Source organism: Felis catus, chromosome D1 (assembly GCF_018350175.1).
Source record: "Felis catus isolate Fca126 chromosome D1, F.catus_Fca126_mat1.0, whole genome shotgun sequence".
Classification (NCBI taxonomy): Eukaryota; Metazoa; Chordata; class Mammalia; order Carnivora; family Felidae; genus Felis; species Felis catus.
The window spans coordinates 108,078,155-108,095,156 of NC_058377.1; the positions used below are offsets into that span (position 1 = coordinate 108,078,155).

Genomic DNA, 17,002 nt, shown 5'->3' on the forward strand with positions numbered 1-17,002 from the left:
AGGTGGGGCTTCGTGTGGGCCGTACCACTTGGAAGGGGGAGTGTGCAAGGGACAAGCATTACGGGCTTAAGAGAAATAAAATGTTTCAGAGTCTCATTCCAGAAGATTTCGCAACAACTTCACAAATAAGAGGCTCCCTTGGAGAACTGGGTTCAGAAAAGAAAAATTTGCTTCTCCGCGATCACCCCCGATTTGTGTGGGAGTGAGTTGGGTCCCCGTGGCTGCTACTAATTGGCCTAGATAGAGTTACGCGGACCAATAAGAAAAGGAAGGACATTTGCTGGCCTGTGGAAAGAGAAAAGCAGGTGAGCGGTTGCTAGGGACGGAAGGCAGCGTTGCCTAGGTCTGGGTCCAACCCCAGTGGGCGGACAGCTGGCAGGGTTGGGGGGTAGGGGGGGCGCAGTCCGTGGGCGGGTGATCTGTGTCTGCCCAGCGGGAACATTTGCTGCGCCACAAAAGGGAGGGGCAGCCTGATGTGTCTGGGATTAAGAAGGCAGACCTTTAATTCCGGCTAATGTTGGGATGGTGTTCAATGCAAAGGGATTGACTTCAGCTTCCCGGCGCCTACAGCTTTGCTCTCCTTGTGTTCAGCCCCGGGCCGTAATCGCAGCTACTACTGATCTTGGGCTGCGTAGTATTTGTCTGTGTCGCAGTCGCAGCCAACCCAGTCGGCTCGTTGACAGAATGAAGCCGGTACACCCAATCTGTGCCTTGCGTTGTCCTCCGTCGCATTTAACATCCAAGCACTACAGTTTATGAGCTAGAAGGTGCTATACTCATTTTGGACTTGGGACTGTTGATGTTCAGAGATTTAACAAGACCTGTCCTGGGATTGGCATCGGGTGTGTCTGATTCTAGATTCCCGTGCTGTTGGTTGGCCTCATCACCTTCACCACCTCCCCAACTGGCCTGACCAATTTAGCTGTCACAGGGTTGGCTCCCCCGCGAGGCCATCTATTACTTTCTAGTGACTAAAACCAATGGTCAGCTTTCGGTTCTCGCCTGACTCGATCTCTTTCCTCTTGTAAAAAGTCTCCTCCTTCAACTTCTGTGATCCCACAGGCCTCTGCTTTTCTCTCTGGCTGTACATCTGCCCCTTTCCTCCCTCTGTCCTTTTATTTAAATGTCGGTGTCCACGTTGGCCCCTTCTGTTTGTTTTGTGTACCTAATGTCCTCTGCTCCTGTGGACTCCATTTCCCCACCCAAGTGCTGATGACTCCCACGTCTGGTCTTTACTAGAATATCTCCTGTTTTTAAAACACTTCAGTGTCCCTAGTCATCCCCTCTTACCCGGCTCCGGAAACGTGGGCATCTTGTTCCCCTGTCCCTCTCCATCTGTCCCCACATCCCCACTGGTAAATAAGTCATTTATTCAGTTGTCTGCGAGTATGTGTCAGATGCAACCTGTTCTAGGAACTTAGGATGTCCGTGAACAAAACACAGATCTCTGCCTTTTTGACGTTTTATTCTAGTAAATGTGCTGGATGATAGACAATATGCATGATGTAAGTGAATTCTCTACTACGTTGGGAGGCAATGAATAATAAGTGCTCTAGGCAAAAAAAAAAAAAGAGCAGAACAAAAGGGGGTCAGGAGTGTGGTAGGGTGCTTGAAGCACGTTGCTATATCAGTGAGAAGCTGGACAAAGACTTGAAGGAGGTAGAGGCGTGAGCCAAGTGGATATCTGGGTAAAGAGTTGCAGCTAGGTAAGAGTCGACCTGTCCTGGTTTGTTGGAGGACGTGGGTGTGGCCAGAATGGAAATAGCAAAAGGGTAAGGAGGAGGAGGAGGCAGAACCAGATGGCATTAGCCATTACCAGGACTTTGGCTTTTACTCAGTGACATGAGGAGCCATGAGCAGAGATGTTGTAAAAGGCTCTGCTTAGGTAAGAGGGTCACTCTAGCACCTGTGCTATTGAATGGAGTGGGGTTGCAGGCAAAGGGGGGGGGGGGACAGGAGGCTCTTACGGTATATTACTCAAGAGATGAAGTCCTGGGGGTGGGAGGGGCACCTGGCTGGCTCAGTCGGTTAAGCCGCCGACTTCGGCTCAAGTCATGATCTCCAGGGTTCCGGTCATGATCTTCCGGTCTGTGAGTTTGAGCCCTGTGTCGGGCTCTGTGCTGACAGCTCAGAGCCTGGAGCCTGCTTCCGATTCTGTGTCTCCCTCTCTCTGCCCCTCCCCTGCTCAGGCTCTGTCTCTCTCTGTCTCAAAAATAAATAAACATTAAAAAAAAAAGAGAGAGAGAGAGAGAAAGATGAAGTCCTACTGAGTCTGCCTCCGAAGTGTTTCCATCGCCATCTCCTGGCCTTCTTAGTCCAGGCTGTCACCATCTTATGCCTGGTCCAGTTTAACAGCCACCCGACTGGTCTCCTTTCCTATTCTCTGCTCTCCACTTATTGCCCCTACAATGGCCAGAAAGATCTTCTGACACCTCCGTTCACGTCTTGTCTCCTCTCCCCACGCTCTGCCTGTCGGGCATATGCCCTATTTGTGGGGACCCCAGATGTGTCATGCATATGACTTGTCCTGTTCCTGATCCAATAAGCGAATTTAGTAAGGTTACAGGATAGAAACTCAATGTACAGAAACCCACTGCATTTCTATACACCAATAATGAAGCAACAGAAAGAAATTAAGGCAGCAATCCCATTTATAATTGCACCAAAAATAATAAAATATCTGGGAATAAACTTAACCAAGGAAGCGAAAGACTTGGACTCTGGAAACTGCGAAACGTTGATGAAAGAAATTGAAGATGATACAAGTGGAAAGATGTTTCATGCATAGGGATTGGAAGAACAAATATTGTTAAAATGTCCATAGTACCCAAAGCAATCTACAGACTTAATGCAATCCCTATCAAAATACCGATAGCATTACTCACAGAACTAGAACAAATAATCCTAAAATTTGTATGGAACCACAGAAGACCCCAAATAGCGAAAACAATCTTGGTAAAGAAAAATAAAGCTGGAGGCATCACATTTCCAGATTTTAAGTTATACTACAAGCTGTAGTAATGAAAACAGTGTGGTACTGACACAAAAATAGACACATAGAGGGATGCCTGGGTGGCGCAGTCAGTTAAGCGTCTGACTTTGGCTCCAGTCCTCAGGTCATGATCTCACCGTTTGTGAGTTTGAGCCCTGCCATCAGGCTCTCTGTCAGCACAGAGCCTGCTTTGGATCTTCTCTCTCTCTCAAAAATAAACATTAAATAAGTGGAAAGATATCTGAAATCTATGGGTTATAGGACTTATATTGTTAGACGGCATGGTCCCTAAAATTGATCTAAAAATTCAGCAGTCCCTGTCAAAATCCCTGCTGCCTTCATCGCAAAAATTGATGAGATCTTCAAATTCATGTGGAAATGCGTGAGACCCACAATAGAGAAAACATTCTTAAAAAGGAAGAAGAAAGTTGGAGTACTCATACTTCCTGATTTTAAAAACTTACTACAAAGCTACAATAATCAAGATTATGTAGTAATAGCAAAAGGATAGACAAAGAAGTGGAGTAGAATTAAAAGTCCAGAAATAAGCATATACATTTATAGTCAGTTGATTATCAACAACACGATGCAGCGGGGGGAAAAGTAGTCTTGTCAACAAATGGTTCTGGGAACCTTACCTCACACCATACACAAAACATTAGCTCACAATGGATCAAAGACCTAAATGTAATGGGGCGCCTGGGTGGCGCAGTCGGTTAAGCGTCCGACTTCAGCCAGGTCACGATCTCGCGGTCCGTGGGTTTGAGCCCCGCATCAGGCTCTGGGCTGATGGCTCAGAGCCTGGAGCCTGTTTCCAATTCTGTGTCTCCCTCTCTCTCTGCCCCTCCCCCGTTCATGCTCTGTCTCTCTCTGTCCCAAAAATAAATAAAAAACGTTGAAAAAAAATTAAAAAAAAAAAGACCTAAATGTAAGACCTGAAACTATAACAGTCTTAGGGAAAAAACAGGCATAAGTCTACATGACCTTGGGTTAGATAATGGTTTCCTGGATATGACATCAAAAGCATCGCAATGCAAGAAAAACTAGCTACATTGGACTTCATCAAAACTTAAAACTTTTGTGCTTCAAAAGACAGCGTCAAGAAATTGAAGAGACAACCCGCAGAATAACAGAAAAGATTTGCAGACCATATATCTGATGAAAGACTTGTATCTAGAATATAAAAAGAATCCTTCCAACTCAATAATAAAAAGGCAGATAACCCAATTCAAAAATGGCAAAGGAGTTGAACAGAAATTTCTTTCAAAGAAGAAATGGCCAATAGGCACACGAAGGAAATGCAAACCAAAACCACAATGAGATCACTTCACGCCCAGATGGTTATAATAAAAAAGACACACACAAAAAGCCCCATAATAACAAGTATTAGCAAGGATGTAGAGACACTGGCGCCTTCACGCATTTCTAGCAGGGGAAAATAGTACAGGTCCTTTGGAAAACAGTTTGGCGTTTCCTCAAGAAAATGAACGGAGAGTTACCCTATGATCCCGCGATGCCACTCCTGGTTACATCCCCAGGAGAAGTGAAAATGTCTGTTCACATAAACACTTGTACATGAGTGTTCGTAGCAGCATTATTCAACATAGCTGAAAAGTGGAAACCCAAAGGTCCGTGAACGGAGAAACAATGTAACATATCTATACAATGGAGTATTATTCAGCTATAAAAAGGAACGAAGTGCTGATTCATGCTATAACACTGATGAACCTTGAAAACATTATGCTCCGTGAAAGAAGCTAGACATATTGTATCATTCCATTTATGTTAAATATCTGGAAGAGTAAAGTCCACATAGACAGAAATTTAGTGGATGCCAGGGGCTGGACTGGGAAATGGGGAGCGATGGGTAATGGATGTGGAGTTGCCTTTGGGGGTGATAGAAATGTTCTGGAATACGTACTAGTAACAGTTGCCCAACTTGGTAACTCTACTTAAAATCGCTGAATTGTACACTTTCAAATGGTGAATATTATGGTATGCGAATTTTACCAATGAAAAAGTCAAGGAAACAACAAAGTAGAAATTAATGAAGTAAGTAAAGCTGAACTAGAGATTAACAAAGGTGAAAGCTGGTACTTTGAATTCGCTAATAATAAGATATGTAGAGGCTGCTTTTAGGCAATAGGCTCGAGCAGTGGGAACCTTAGAAAGGTAGAAGGGGCCCACCGTGACCACCTATCAGGTGCCACACCTCAAAATACCCATAAGCCCTAGCTGACCAAGGGGCTACTTACAACCGGTCATAGGCACCAAAAAGAAAATTCCACACGAACCTCCCCTACCTCCTGACCTCCTCCCCTTAACTACAGCCCCCCCCACCCCCGCCTCCAGGCAGACAATCTCTTTGCTGTCCTGCCCTCCTTCCTTTGCAGTGTATTCCATGAACTTCTAACTCCTTTGTTCTGCCTTGGGTGAATTCTTTCACCTCTGAGACACCAGCCTCCACCTGATCGGTCACCCCCCCAAGATAGACTGCTGTCAAGACTGATCAAAAAAGGGGGCACCTGGGTGGCTCGGTCAGTTAAGTGTCAGACTTCGGCTCGGGTCGTGGTCTCGCGATCTGTGAGTTCGAGCCCCGCGTCGGGCTCTGTGCTGACAGCCCAGAGCCTGGAGCCTGCTTCGGATTCTGTCTCCCTCTCTCCCTGAACTTACCCTGCTCACGCCCTCTCACTTTCTCAAAAATAAATAAAACAGTTTTTAAAAAATTAAAAAAAAAAGACTGATTAAAAAAAAAAAGAGTTGAGGTCCAAATAATATAAAGAATGGAAATCAGAAATAACCACAGACACAGCAGAGGTTTTAAAATAATATAAATAGAGTAGGTGGAATTTTATGGCAATACATTGGAAAACGTAGGTGAAATGGACAACTTCTGGAAAATAAAAGATGTGCTAAAACTGAGAACAAAAATAGACCAATAAATATTTTTAAGATGAGTCAGTAGTTAACTATCTCCATTCCTCCTCCTGAGATACAGACAACAGAAGACTTTATCAGGCCCAGAGGGTTAACAAGCTCAGGGTTGTAAAACTCTCAATTCTTCTCCAAATGGACCTAAAATTTCAATCTAGATCAAAAAGGTTTTTTGGTGGAATTGTATATTCCACTGCTTTTAAAATGTATATATACAATCTGGGTGCCGAGGTGGCTCAGTCGGTTAAGCGTCCGACTGCGGCTCAGGTCATGATCTCACGGTTCATGGGTTCGAGCCCTGCGTCGGGCTTTGTGCTGACAGCTCAGAGCTCAGAGCCTGCTTCGGATTCTGTGTCTCCCCCTCTCTGCCCCTCCCCTGCTCATGCTCTGTCTCTCAATAATAAATAAACATTTAAAAAGATTTAAAAAAAAAAGGATAAATTGAGTTCATTGTCACTGCCATAAAAAGTTGTCCACCCCATGTTATTATGGAAAAAAGAGATTGTACAATGGTTATACAGTAAGATTTCAGTTTTGTGAACCGAGGGGGAAAAAGTCCCTTAAAATATCCGCAGGAATATTCACCAACGAGTCCTGGTGGTGATGTGGGTGGAAGGTAGCTATAGGATTGTGTCTGTGTTTATGGGTTAGACATTTCTGTAAGGTTTGAATTTTTCACCAAGAAAGGGGATTCCTTTCATGCACAGAAAAATAAAGATTTAAAAACAAAGGCAGTAGCAATTCCAGGTCGCTGGGAGCTGGGTGGCCAGGTGAGCCTGAAGCTTCGTGGAGAAGGGCACCATTGACAATCTGGAGGACAGGCAGCCTTCAGATCAGAGACTCGAGCCGCCTGCCCACAAGCACATCCGACCCTGGGTTGAGTTTTGTTTGACCTGCGCAGCACTGACAATTTTTATAAATTAGTCGTCGTTGCTTAAAATGTATGATTTCGCCCAAGAAGTAAGGATTCCTGGCTTCTCCAGGAGCCTCACGGGGCCCACCTCCCCAGTGAGAGCTGCTTCCCGTCCCCAGCGGCCAAGTTCACTCTTGCTCATTACCTGTCCCAGCTCTTTGGGCACTGGCTTCCTTACCTGAGGCAGGCGTCGAAATGGAGACAGTTCTCGCCACTCCTTGACGAGCGCTGCCCACTCCTCAACTCAGCTGGGTATTGGCTCCAGGGGGCACACGTCAGGAATTCCTCCCATCATTTATCTGACACGCATTTATTCGATTCTGTTTCTTCTCCCTATGGAGCCCCTGCCCGTGTGAAAAGGGATGAAAGGAAACCTCATTAGAAGAGAGCCAGGAGGCCAGCAGGGGGAGCTCTCACGCCCAACATTAGCTGTCAACTGCAGAGCCAAAGGGGAGGGAAGGAACTGGAAGAGCGGATAGGTACTACTTTTACTGACCATCCCAGCGGGAGGAAGGCTCATTTCTTCTTCCTCCAGCCACAGCCCAGCCAAGGACAGACAGTCGCAGCTCAGCCACTGAGAAGCCACCATACGTCAAGCTCCCCGTTTATGACTCCCGACGCCCCACTTGCCTCTATCAAAGAATGGCCCTCTCCTTTGTTCGGGGACTTGCCTGCGGTTTTACCGTGGCAGCTGGCTCGTCCCAGGTTGTAAATTCTCAGCGATTCCCGAGCAAGCCCATCCTTTGCTGGGAAGACAGCTGGCTGTGCCAGATGATGCCACATGGGGGAGAAAAGAGTTGTGCGCTTCAATCAGCCTTGCCCAAACTGCAAAACGGTGAGGAATGAAACGGCGGTTGTTGGTGCAAACCTTTAGGTTTTAGGGTGGTTTGTTTCACAGCGATAGACGGCCCAAACAGTGGGCATCATACCCGGTTTGTCTCCCCGTTCCCAGCCCCAGGTCCAGGGCCTGGTGGACCCTCAGTAAATATTGAAGGAGTAAATAAGCAAACGTTTGGGTAGATGAGTAGATGGGTGGATACGTGCATTGTCTTGGGCCTGATGGCCCTGAAGTGGTCGGTTCTGGCCGAATCAGGGACACAGAGGGCAGCAGCTTCGTGGAGAAGCGAGGGGACAGTCCCTGTTGCGATTGTTTGAAATCATTTCCTGCACAGGGTTCCAGTCAGAGCCGCTTGAGGTGGCATACCACAGGCAGTGGGGACGCGGCTGTTCCAGTGAGATGACACTGCCATCCAGGGGCCTGGAAGGCTCCGCGGTGCCACGGTTTGGGAAGCACAGGGACAGAAGGAATACCTGGGGGGGCGGGGGGGGGGAGGGCGGGGCTCTGTTTCACTGGGTTCCAGAGTTACGTCTCCCATGGTTGCCACAGAACAGCTGAAGCATATGTGGGTTTTTTGTTGTTGTTGTTTTGCTCTGTTTGGCTTCGTTTTATCATTCCAACCTCTGCAGTCCAAGAAGGCAGCTGGAAGGAGCCTGGGACAGCCGCCACGTGAGCCAGATGGCTACACCCGCTTCCACTCCCTGCTCTGACAAAGGCCTTCCCGACCGGACATTCGGATTCCCGCGTGGTCGGCTTCAGCCCGCCTCCCCCCTCCCCCCCCATCCTCATCCACTTTGTGTTGTCGTCAAGCTCACTTTGTCCTCGTGCCACCCAATTCTGCTGGTCTCTTTGGCAGCAGAATTTGGTCTCTTCTCCCGTTTGCCCGGAAAATCCCTAGGGCTCGTCTGAGACACTGCCAGGCATCGGCTGTGAACCCCAATGAATCCCTCCCTCCTCTTGGCGCCCGTGGCCCCGAGCCAGCGTGGACACCATCTCGTACGACCCCGTATTGTAATTGCTCCCACGTCTGCGGCCTCCGTCGGCGCAGGGTTTGGAATAATGAAAGCTGCTCCCCTGTGGATGCTGCAAATCGTAAGGATTATCGCACAGCCCGTGTGTGCTGGGCTCCGACTGGATGCCGGGCGTGGTTTTAATTCTTACAACGGCCCCACGAGCCAGGTTCTGCGATCATGCGTGGTTCGTGGACGAGGAGACCGAGGTACAGAAAGACTGTGCAACTCGCCAGAGCTTTACAGAGCTGCTAGGGAAAGACCGCCAGCCCCGAAACCCAGGCAGGGTGGCCCCGTAGCCCTGTTCTCACCCCTTTTACTTTATACCTTGTCCATCTTCTCAATCCCTGTCCTGTGACAAGCTGCCGCTGTTTTTTGTTTGTTTGTTTGTTTTTTAAAGTAAACTCTAAGCTGAGCGTGGGGTTTGAACTCATGACCCCAAGATCAAGGGTCGCATGCTCTACTGACTGAGCCAGCCAGGCACCCCGAGGTGCCATTTTATTTATTTATTTATTTATTTATTTATTTATTTATTTATCAAATTATTTTTAAGTTTTTATTTATTTATTTTGAGAAAGAGAGAGAAGGAAAGAACAAGTGGGGGAGGGGCAGAGAGAGGGGGACAGAGGATCTGAAGCAGGCTCTGTGCTGACAGCAGAGAGCCTGACGTGGGGCTTGAACTCACCAACGGTGAGATCATGACCTGAGCCAAAGTTGAATGCTTAATTGACTGAGCTGCCCAGGCGCCCCGCAAGTGGCCATTTTATTGCCGAGAAAGTAAAGCTCAGAGAGGCTAGGGAACTTAGCCAGAGTCACCCTGCTGGGTGTCTCTGAGTCCTGGCCCAGCCAGGACTCTGTCTGGTTCCCCAATGCACCTTAGCACTTCTTGTGAGCCAACAGGCCCCACCGTCCGGACCCAGGTCCCCCGGGGCCTGTGGTGAATTACGCCCCTAACCCAAGCAGTGTCTGGGCTAAGCCTTTCCTCACAGTCTCTGGGAAAAGCCAGGGAACGGTCACCACCAGGCTAGACAGCCTGAGTGTCATCGGAGGGCAGAGCAGAGACCGGGAGCCATGTCGTAACTCTGAACGCAGGTCCTGAGGGCATCTGTAAAGGGACATAGAATACAGGGGTGGGCTAAGGACAGGTCCAGGGACAGCACCTCTTACCCAAATGTACCAAAAAAGGTATTAGGGGTGGGGCACCTAGGTAGCTCAGTCAGTTAGGCATCCAGCTCAGGTCACCATCTCATGGTTTGTGGGTTCGAGCCCTGAATCAGGCTCTGTGCTGACAGTATGGAGCCTGCTTGGGATTCTCTCTCTCCCTCTCTCTCTGCCCCTCCCCTGTTTGCGCGCATGCTCTCTCTCTCTTTCTCTCTCTCTCTCAAAAATAAATAAATAGGGGTGCCTGGGTGGCTCAGTCGGTTGAGTCTACGACTTCGGCTCAGGTCATGATCTCGCAGTTTGTGGGTTCGAGCCCCGCATCGGGCTCTGTGCTCACAGCTCAGAGTCTGGATCCTGCTTCAGGTGCTGTGTCTCCTTCTCTCTCTGCCCCTCTACCATTTGGGCTCTGTCTTTCTCTTTCTCTCTCAAAAATAAATAAACGTTAAAAAAAATAAACTTAAAAAAAAAAAAGGAAGGTATTGGGGGCAATAAGGTGATGGCTTGGGCAATCAGCGAGCGCTCAGCCGATCAGCACATGTTTATAGGGCCTGTTATGTGCCAGGCACAGGGCTCTGTGCTGGGGGCTTGGTAGAGAACCAAAAGACGCTTCCTGCCCTCGTGAGTCTTCTCGCCTGGTGCAGGGAATTTGGGACACACACTTTTCCTTCTGCCTCTCTCCCATCAGAATGGACGGGGTTTCCCTCCTGCCGTTCATTCAGTCCTTTCTTTATCCAACAAGTATGTACTGAGTGCCCACCATGAGCCAGGCCTTGTTCTCAGTGTGGAGAACGCATTAGCAAAACAGATAAAGGTCCCACCTCGTGGAGCTTCCGGTTGATAGACAACAAAGAAACAAGGAAACACATAGAGAAGTGTTGACTTCGGCAAATGAGGAGGGGAGGGGAGGGGGAGCAGATGAGGAGGACCCAGAGGGTCTGAAAGGAGGAGAGACAGTCCTTCTATCCCTGCAGAAGGTGTACGCAGAGATGTGGGCTCGGGAGATCCAGGAGGACAAGGGAATGAGGGTGGGAGGTTGGAGGCTCGAGAAGTCACGACCAGTTATCTCAGAAAGAGGGACAGCGGGGGTGGGGGGCACCTGGGTGGCTCAGTCGGTTAAGCTTCCGACTTTGGCTCCGGTCGTGATCTCGTGGTCTGTGGGTTCAAGCCCCATGTCAGGCTCTGTGCTGACAGCTCAGAGCCTGAAGCCTGCTTTGGATTCTGTGTCTCCCTCTCTCTCTCTGACCCTCCCCCACTCTCTCTCTCTCTCTTTCTCTCTCTCTGTCTCAAAAATAAATAAACATTAAAAAAAAAAAAAAGAGGGATGGGATCCACACAGACAAACACAGGAGAATGTAAGGAGGTGTGTGCCCAGAGACTCCCGTGGCCCAAGTTCACAGTCAAACAGCCTTCTGGTTATCATATTTGCTTCTCCTCAGGTGCAGGTACCTCGTAGGCGGGTGAATGGGTTCAGCCAGGGCGTGGTGCTTCTGGGAGGTGTCCATGCGTTCTGGATACTCCTCTAGGCAAGAGGCGGTCCCTAATTCTCCTCCCCTTGAGCGGGCGCTGGGCTGGGTCTTGCACTTCTAATGAGTAAATGGTGGCTGAAAAATGTGACATCCAGTCACAAGAGGCACTTTGGCTTCCTGCTTGCCCTCTGTCTTGGGTCACTCACTCTGGGGGAAGCCACTTGCCATGGCGTGCAGACACGCAGGCAGGACCACAGGGTCGGAGCTGAGGCCCTGCAGCCCACAGCCATGAGAGTGAGCCCCCAGGGAAGGGGACCCTGCAAACAAGCCTCCGTCCCTACCAAGCCTTCAGATGATGACAGCTCGGGCCAACATCTTTTTGATTGATTGATTGATTGATTGATTGGCATCTCTCTCTTTTTTAAAATTTAATTTATTTTTAAAATCTCCATCCAAGTTAGTTAGCATCTAGGGCAACAATGATTTCAGGAGTAGATTCCTTAGTGCCCCTGACCCATTTAGCCCATCCCCCCTCCCACAACCCCTCCCGTAACCCTCAGTTTGGTCTCCGTATTGAAGAGTCTCTTTTGTTTTGTCCCCCTCCCTGTTTTTATATTATGTTTGCTTCCCTTCCCTGATGTTCATCTGTTTTGTCTCTTAAAGTCCTCATATGAGTGAAGTCATAGGATTTTTGTCTTTCTCTAATTTCGCTTAGTGTAATACCCTCCAGTTCCATCCACGTAGTTGCAAATGGCAAGATTTCATTCTTTTTGACTGCCGAGTAATACTCCATTGTATCTATATACCACATCTTCTTTATCCATTCATCCATCGGTGGACATTTGGGCTCTTTCCATACTTTGGCTATTGTCGATCGTGCTGCTATAAACATGGGGGTACTTGTGTCCCTTCAAAATGGCACACCTGTATGCCTTGGATAAATGCCTAGCAGTGCCATTGCTGGGTCGTAGGGTAGTTCTATTTTTAGTTTTTGTTTTTTTTTAAATTTTTTTTCAACGTTTATTTATTTTTGGGACAGAGAGAGACAGAGCATGAACGGGGGAGGGGCAGAGAGAGAGAGGGAGACACAGAATCGGAAACAGGCTCCAGGCTCTGAGCCATCAGCCCAGAGCCCGACGCAGGGCTCAAACTCACAGACCGCGAGATCGTGACCTGGCTGAAGTTGGACGCTTAACCGACTGCGCCACCCAGGCGCCCCTATTTTTAGTTTTTTGAGGAACCTCCACACTGTTTTCCAGCGTGGCCGCACCAGTTTGCATTCCCACCAACAATGCAAAAGAGATCCTCTTTCTCCGCATCCTCGACAAATCTGTGGTTGCCTGAGTTGTTAATGATAGCCACTCTGACTGGTGTGAGGTGGTATCTCAGTGTGGTTTTGATTTGTATTTCCCTGATGATGAGTGATGTGGAGCATCTTTTCATGTGCCTGTTGGCCATCTGGATGTCTTCTTTGGAGAAGTGTCTATTCATGTCTTTTGCCCATTTCTTCACTGGGTTATTCCTTTTTGGGGTGTTGAGTTTGGTAAGTTCTTTATAGATTTTGGATACTAACCCTTTATCTGCTATGTCACTTGCAAATATCTTCTCCAATTCTGTCGGTTGCCTTTTAGTTTTGCTGATTGTTTCCTTTGCTGTGCGGAGTTTTTATTTTGATGAGGTCCCAATAGCTCATTTTTGCTTTTGTTTCCCTTGCCTCCGGAGATGTTTTGAGTAAGAAGTTGCTGCGGCCAAGGTCAAAGAAGTTTTTGCCTGCTTTCTCCTCGAGGATTTTGATAGCTTCCTGTCTTATGCTTAGATCTTTCATCCATTTTGAGTTTTTTGTGTGTGTCTGGTGTAAGAAAGGGGTCCAGGTTCATTTTTCTGCATGTCGCTGTCCAGTTTTCCTAATACCACTTGCTGAAGAGACTGTCTCTATTCCATTGGATATTCTTTCCTTCTTTTCAAAGATTAATTGGCCATATGTCTGTGGGTCCATTTCTGGGTTCTCTATTCTGCTCTATTGATCTGAGTGTCTGTTTTGTGCCAAGCTCCGGCTGACATCTTGATCGCAAACCTCACGAGAGATGGTGAGTCAGGACTTTTAGCTCTGTTGCTCCTGAAGTCCTAACCCACGGAACAGAGAGAGAGTAAATTGCTTTTTGATCGAAACCACAAAGCTCTGGGATAATTTTTCTACAACAACAGGTAACTAATACACCAGGTGTTGATAGAGAGAGGGGCCATCAGAGGGCAGGCTCCCATCTGTTTATGCAAGAACCCAGGCTCCTTCCACTTTGTGGCTCTGCCATCCCCTGGGGGCCCACGGAGTGCCCTGGAGACCCTCTGCATTTGGCTGGAAGTCAGGGATATAGAAAGTGAGGGAGATTGTTAGGGAGCTATTTAAATGCCACACCTTGTAGTGAATAATAAAATACAACAAAACATGGGATGAGGAAGTGACATTTAAAATGGAAGCGAAAGGGGCGCCTGGGTGGTGCAGTCGGTTAAGCGTCCGACTTCAGCCAGGTCACGATCTCGCGGTCCGTGAGTTCGAGCCCCGTGTTGGGCTCTGGGCTGATGGCTCAGAGCCTGGAGCCTGTTTCCGATTCTGTGTCTCCCTCTCTCTCTGCCCCTCCCCCGTTCATGCTCTGTCTCTCTCTGTCCCAAAAATAAATAAACGTTGAAAAAAAAAATTTTTTTTAATAAAATAAAATAAAATAATAAAATGGAAGCGAAAGAGGGGCGCCCGGGTGGCTCAGTCAGTTAAGCCTCCGACTTCGGCTCAGGGCATGATCTCGCGGTCTGTGAGTTCGAGCCCCACGTCAGGCTTTGTCCTGACAGTGCGGAGGCTGGAGCCCAGAGCCGGCTTTGAGTTCTGTGTCTCCCTCTCTCTCTGCCTCTCCCCCGCTCAAGCTCCGTCTCTGTCTCTTTCTCAAAAATCAATCAACATTAAAAAAATTAAAATTGTGAAATACTTGGTATGTACAAAATAGTTGTCAAATGTACATAAACCATGGAGTGCGATAATAAACACCAAATTTGAAAAACAAAACATTGGCAACATTTCTGTTTCTCCATTGCCTCCTCCCAACACATCTCTCTGACTCCCACACCCCTACTTTTTATTATTGTATTTTTTATTATTTATTATTTTTAAAACATTTTTAATGTTTATTTATTTTTGAGAGAGAGAGAGAGACAGAGGGTGGGCAGGGGAGGGAGAAGGGCAGAGAGAGAGGGAGACACAGAACTCAAAGAGGGCTCCAGGCTCCGCACTGACGTGGGGCTTGAACTCATGAACGTGAGATCATGACCTGAGCCAAAGTTGGATGCTTAACCCACTGAGCCACCCAGGTGCCCCATATTATTTTATTTTTTAAAGTTTATTTCTTTGAGAGAGACAGAGAGAAAGAGCGCACACACGTGGCAGGAGAGGGGGCAGAAAGAGAGAGGGAGAGAGAGAATTCCAAGCAGGCTCTGAGCTGTCAGCGCAGAGCCCAACATAGGGCTCGATCCCACCAACTGTGAGATCATTACCTGAGCACAAAACAAGAGGGGGAGGCTCAACCGACTCAGCCACCCAAGCGTCCCTCCATTTCCCATTTTCAGTGACACATTGAGCAGATTCCACATTTTTTAGTGCCTAGCATGGGACTTGATAAATGATACTTATTTATAATAAATGGTAACTGTCTCTGACCTTCCTTTGCTTGGACGCATTCTCTCTCTCTCTCTGTCAAAATAAAAAAATAAATACTTTTTAAAAAAATAATAAAAAATAATTATTCTGAATCAATCTTGCCAGAGGTTTGTCGATTTTCTTGGTATTATCAAAGAACCCAATTTTGACTTCAAAATTCCTTTTCTATTTTATTCATTTCTGCTCTTGTATTTGTTAAGTTTATTCCTTCTACTTTCGTTAGGAATATTTTTCTCTTCTTTTTTTAAAGCTATTGATTTTGAAATCATTTTAGGCTTGCAAGAAGTTGCAAAAACGGTGCAAAGAGTTCCTGTACACCCTTCACCAAACTTTTCTTAATGCTAACATCTTATACAACCACAGGACTGTATTGAAACCAGGAAATTAACAGAGCCATAATACTATTAGCTAAACTATAGACCTTGTTTTATCTGTGTCAATGGTCCCACTAATGTCTTTTTCCTGGTCCAGGAATTCCAGGATTCCAGGATTCCAAATTGCATATCACTGCTGTATTATTTATTGTTATGTGACAATTACCCTAACACTTAGTAGCTTAAAACAACAAATATATATATATATATACATATATATATATATGTATATATATATATATACATGTATGTATATATTTTATCTCATAGTTTCTGTGGGTCAGGAATTTGGGAGCTGCTTAGTTGGGTAGTTCTGGGTCAGGGTCTCGGAGAACGTTGCGTTCATGATGTCAGCCTGGACTGTGGTCATCTGACGTCTTGATTAGGACTGGGGGATCCGCTTTCAAGGCGGCCTATTCACGTAACTGCAGGACGCTCTAGTTCACGACCACGTGGGGCTCTCCAGGGTGCTGGTTGAGTGGCCTCTGGCTTCACCCAGAGAAAGGACAGCTGGAGTTGCAAAGTCCTTGATGACCTAGCTTCAGAAATCACGCTGTGTGGTTTTCACAATATCCTGTTGGTACACAGGTCAGCCGTGTTCCATGAATAGCAGCCTCTCTCAGGCCGTTTTGGAGGCTGGTTACCACCCTTGTCATGCCTCCCTGGTCTCCTCCAGTCTGGAACAATGTCTCAGCCTTATCTTTCTTCCATGAACCTGACCCTTTTTTTGTTTTTTTAAAGCGTACTGGCCAGCTATTTTCTAGAATATCCCTCAATTTGGATTTCTCTGATGTTTTGTCATGCGTACTTTGAGATGATTCGCTTTGGGTAAGAATACTCCAGAAGTGAAGTCCTCTTGTAAGTCCTGCATCTTACATGGTCCATGATGTTGGTACGTCTTACAACTGGACACGTATGCTTTGACCACTTGGTTAAGGTGGTGCCTTCCAGGTTTTTCTCTTCGTGATTAGCAAACATCTCTGGGGAGATACTTTGGATTGATGTAAATATCTTGTTTCTCATCATACTTTACTTACTAATTTTAACATCCATGAGTGATTCATGCAACAATTATTACTGTGGGCCTAATGATGATTTTCTACTTCTTTTCATTTTTTAAATGTTTATTTATTTTAAGACACAGAGAGAGAGAGAGAGAGAGAGAGAGAGAGAGAGCTCGCGCATGTACAAAAGAACAGGGGAAGGGCAGAAAGAGAGGGAGAGAGAGAGTCCCAAGCCTGTTCCTGGCTGTCAGCGCAGAACCTGACGCGGGGCTCAAACTCACAAACCATGAGATGCTGACCTGAACCGAAATCAAGAATCAGACGCTTAAGCGACTAGGCCACCCAGGTGCCTCCTGATTTTCTGTTTCTATCATTCCTTCCGCATTTATTTATTAGAATCCTACTTAAAGAAGAGCTGTTTCTTCTACCCCATTTATTTATATGAGTATAGGCTCATGCATATTTATTTTATTTTTAAGTAACAATCGATTACTATCTGCGATGGTTCATTTTATGTGTCAACTTGACTGGATCACGAAGTGCCCAGATATTTGGCTAAGTATTTTGGGGTGTGTCTGGAGTGTGCTTCAGGATGGAATGAAGGTATGAA

General features: G+C 46.9%; 2 long non-coding RNA genes across 2 annotated transcripts; one reads left to right on the top strand and one right to left on the bottom strand.

The window, feature by feature from the left end:
* The first annotated feature begins 33 nt into the window (after positions 1-33).
* Positions 34-9,103, top strand: LOC109492197. The gene is made up of 2 exons (XR_002145998.2): positions 34-305; positions 7,375-9,103. It is a non-coding gene; the product is annotated as an uncharacterized LOC109492197 (long non-coding RNA).
* LOC123380648 lies at positions 6,355-7,264 on the bottom strand. The gene is made up of 2 exons (XR_006586693.1): positions 7,018-7,264; positions 6,355-6,829 (listed from the first exon to the last, which is right to left on the bottom strand). It is a non-coding gene; the product is annotated as an uncharacterized LOC123380648 (long non-coding RNA).
* Positions 9,104-17,002: the final 7,899 nt, after the last annotated feature.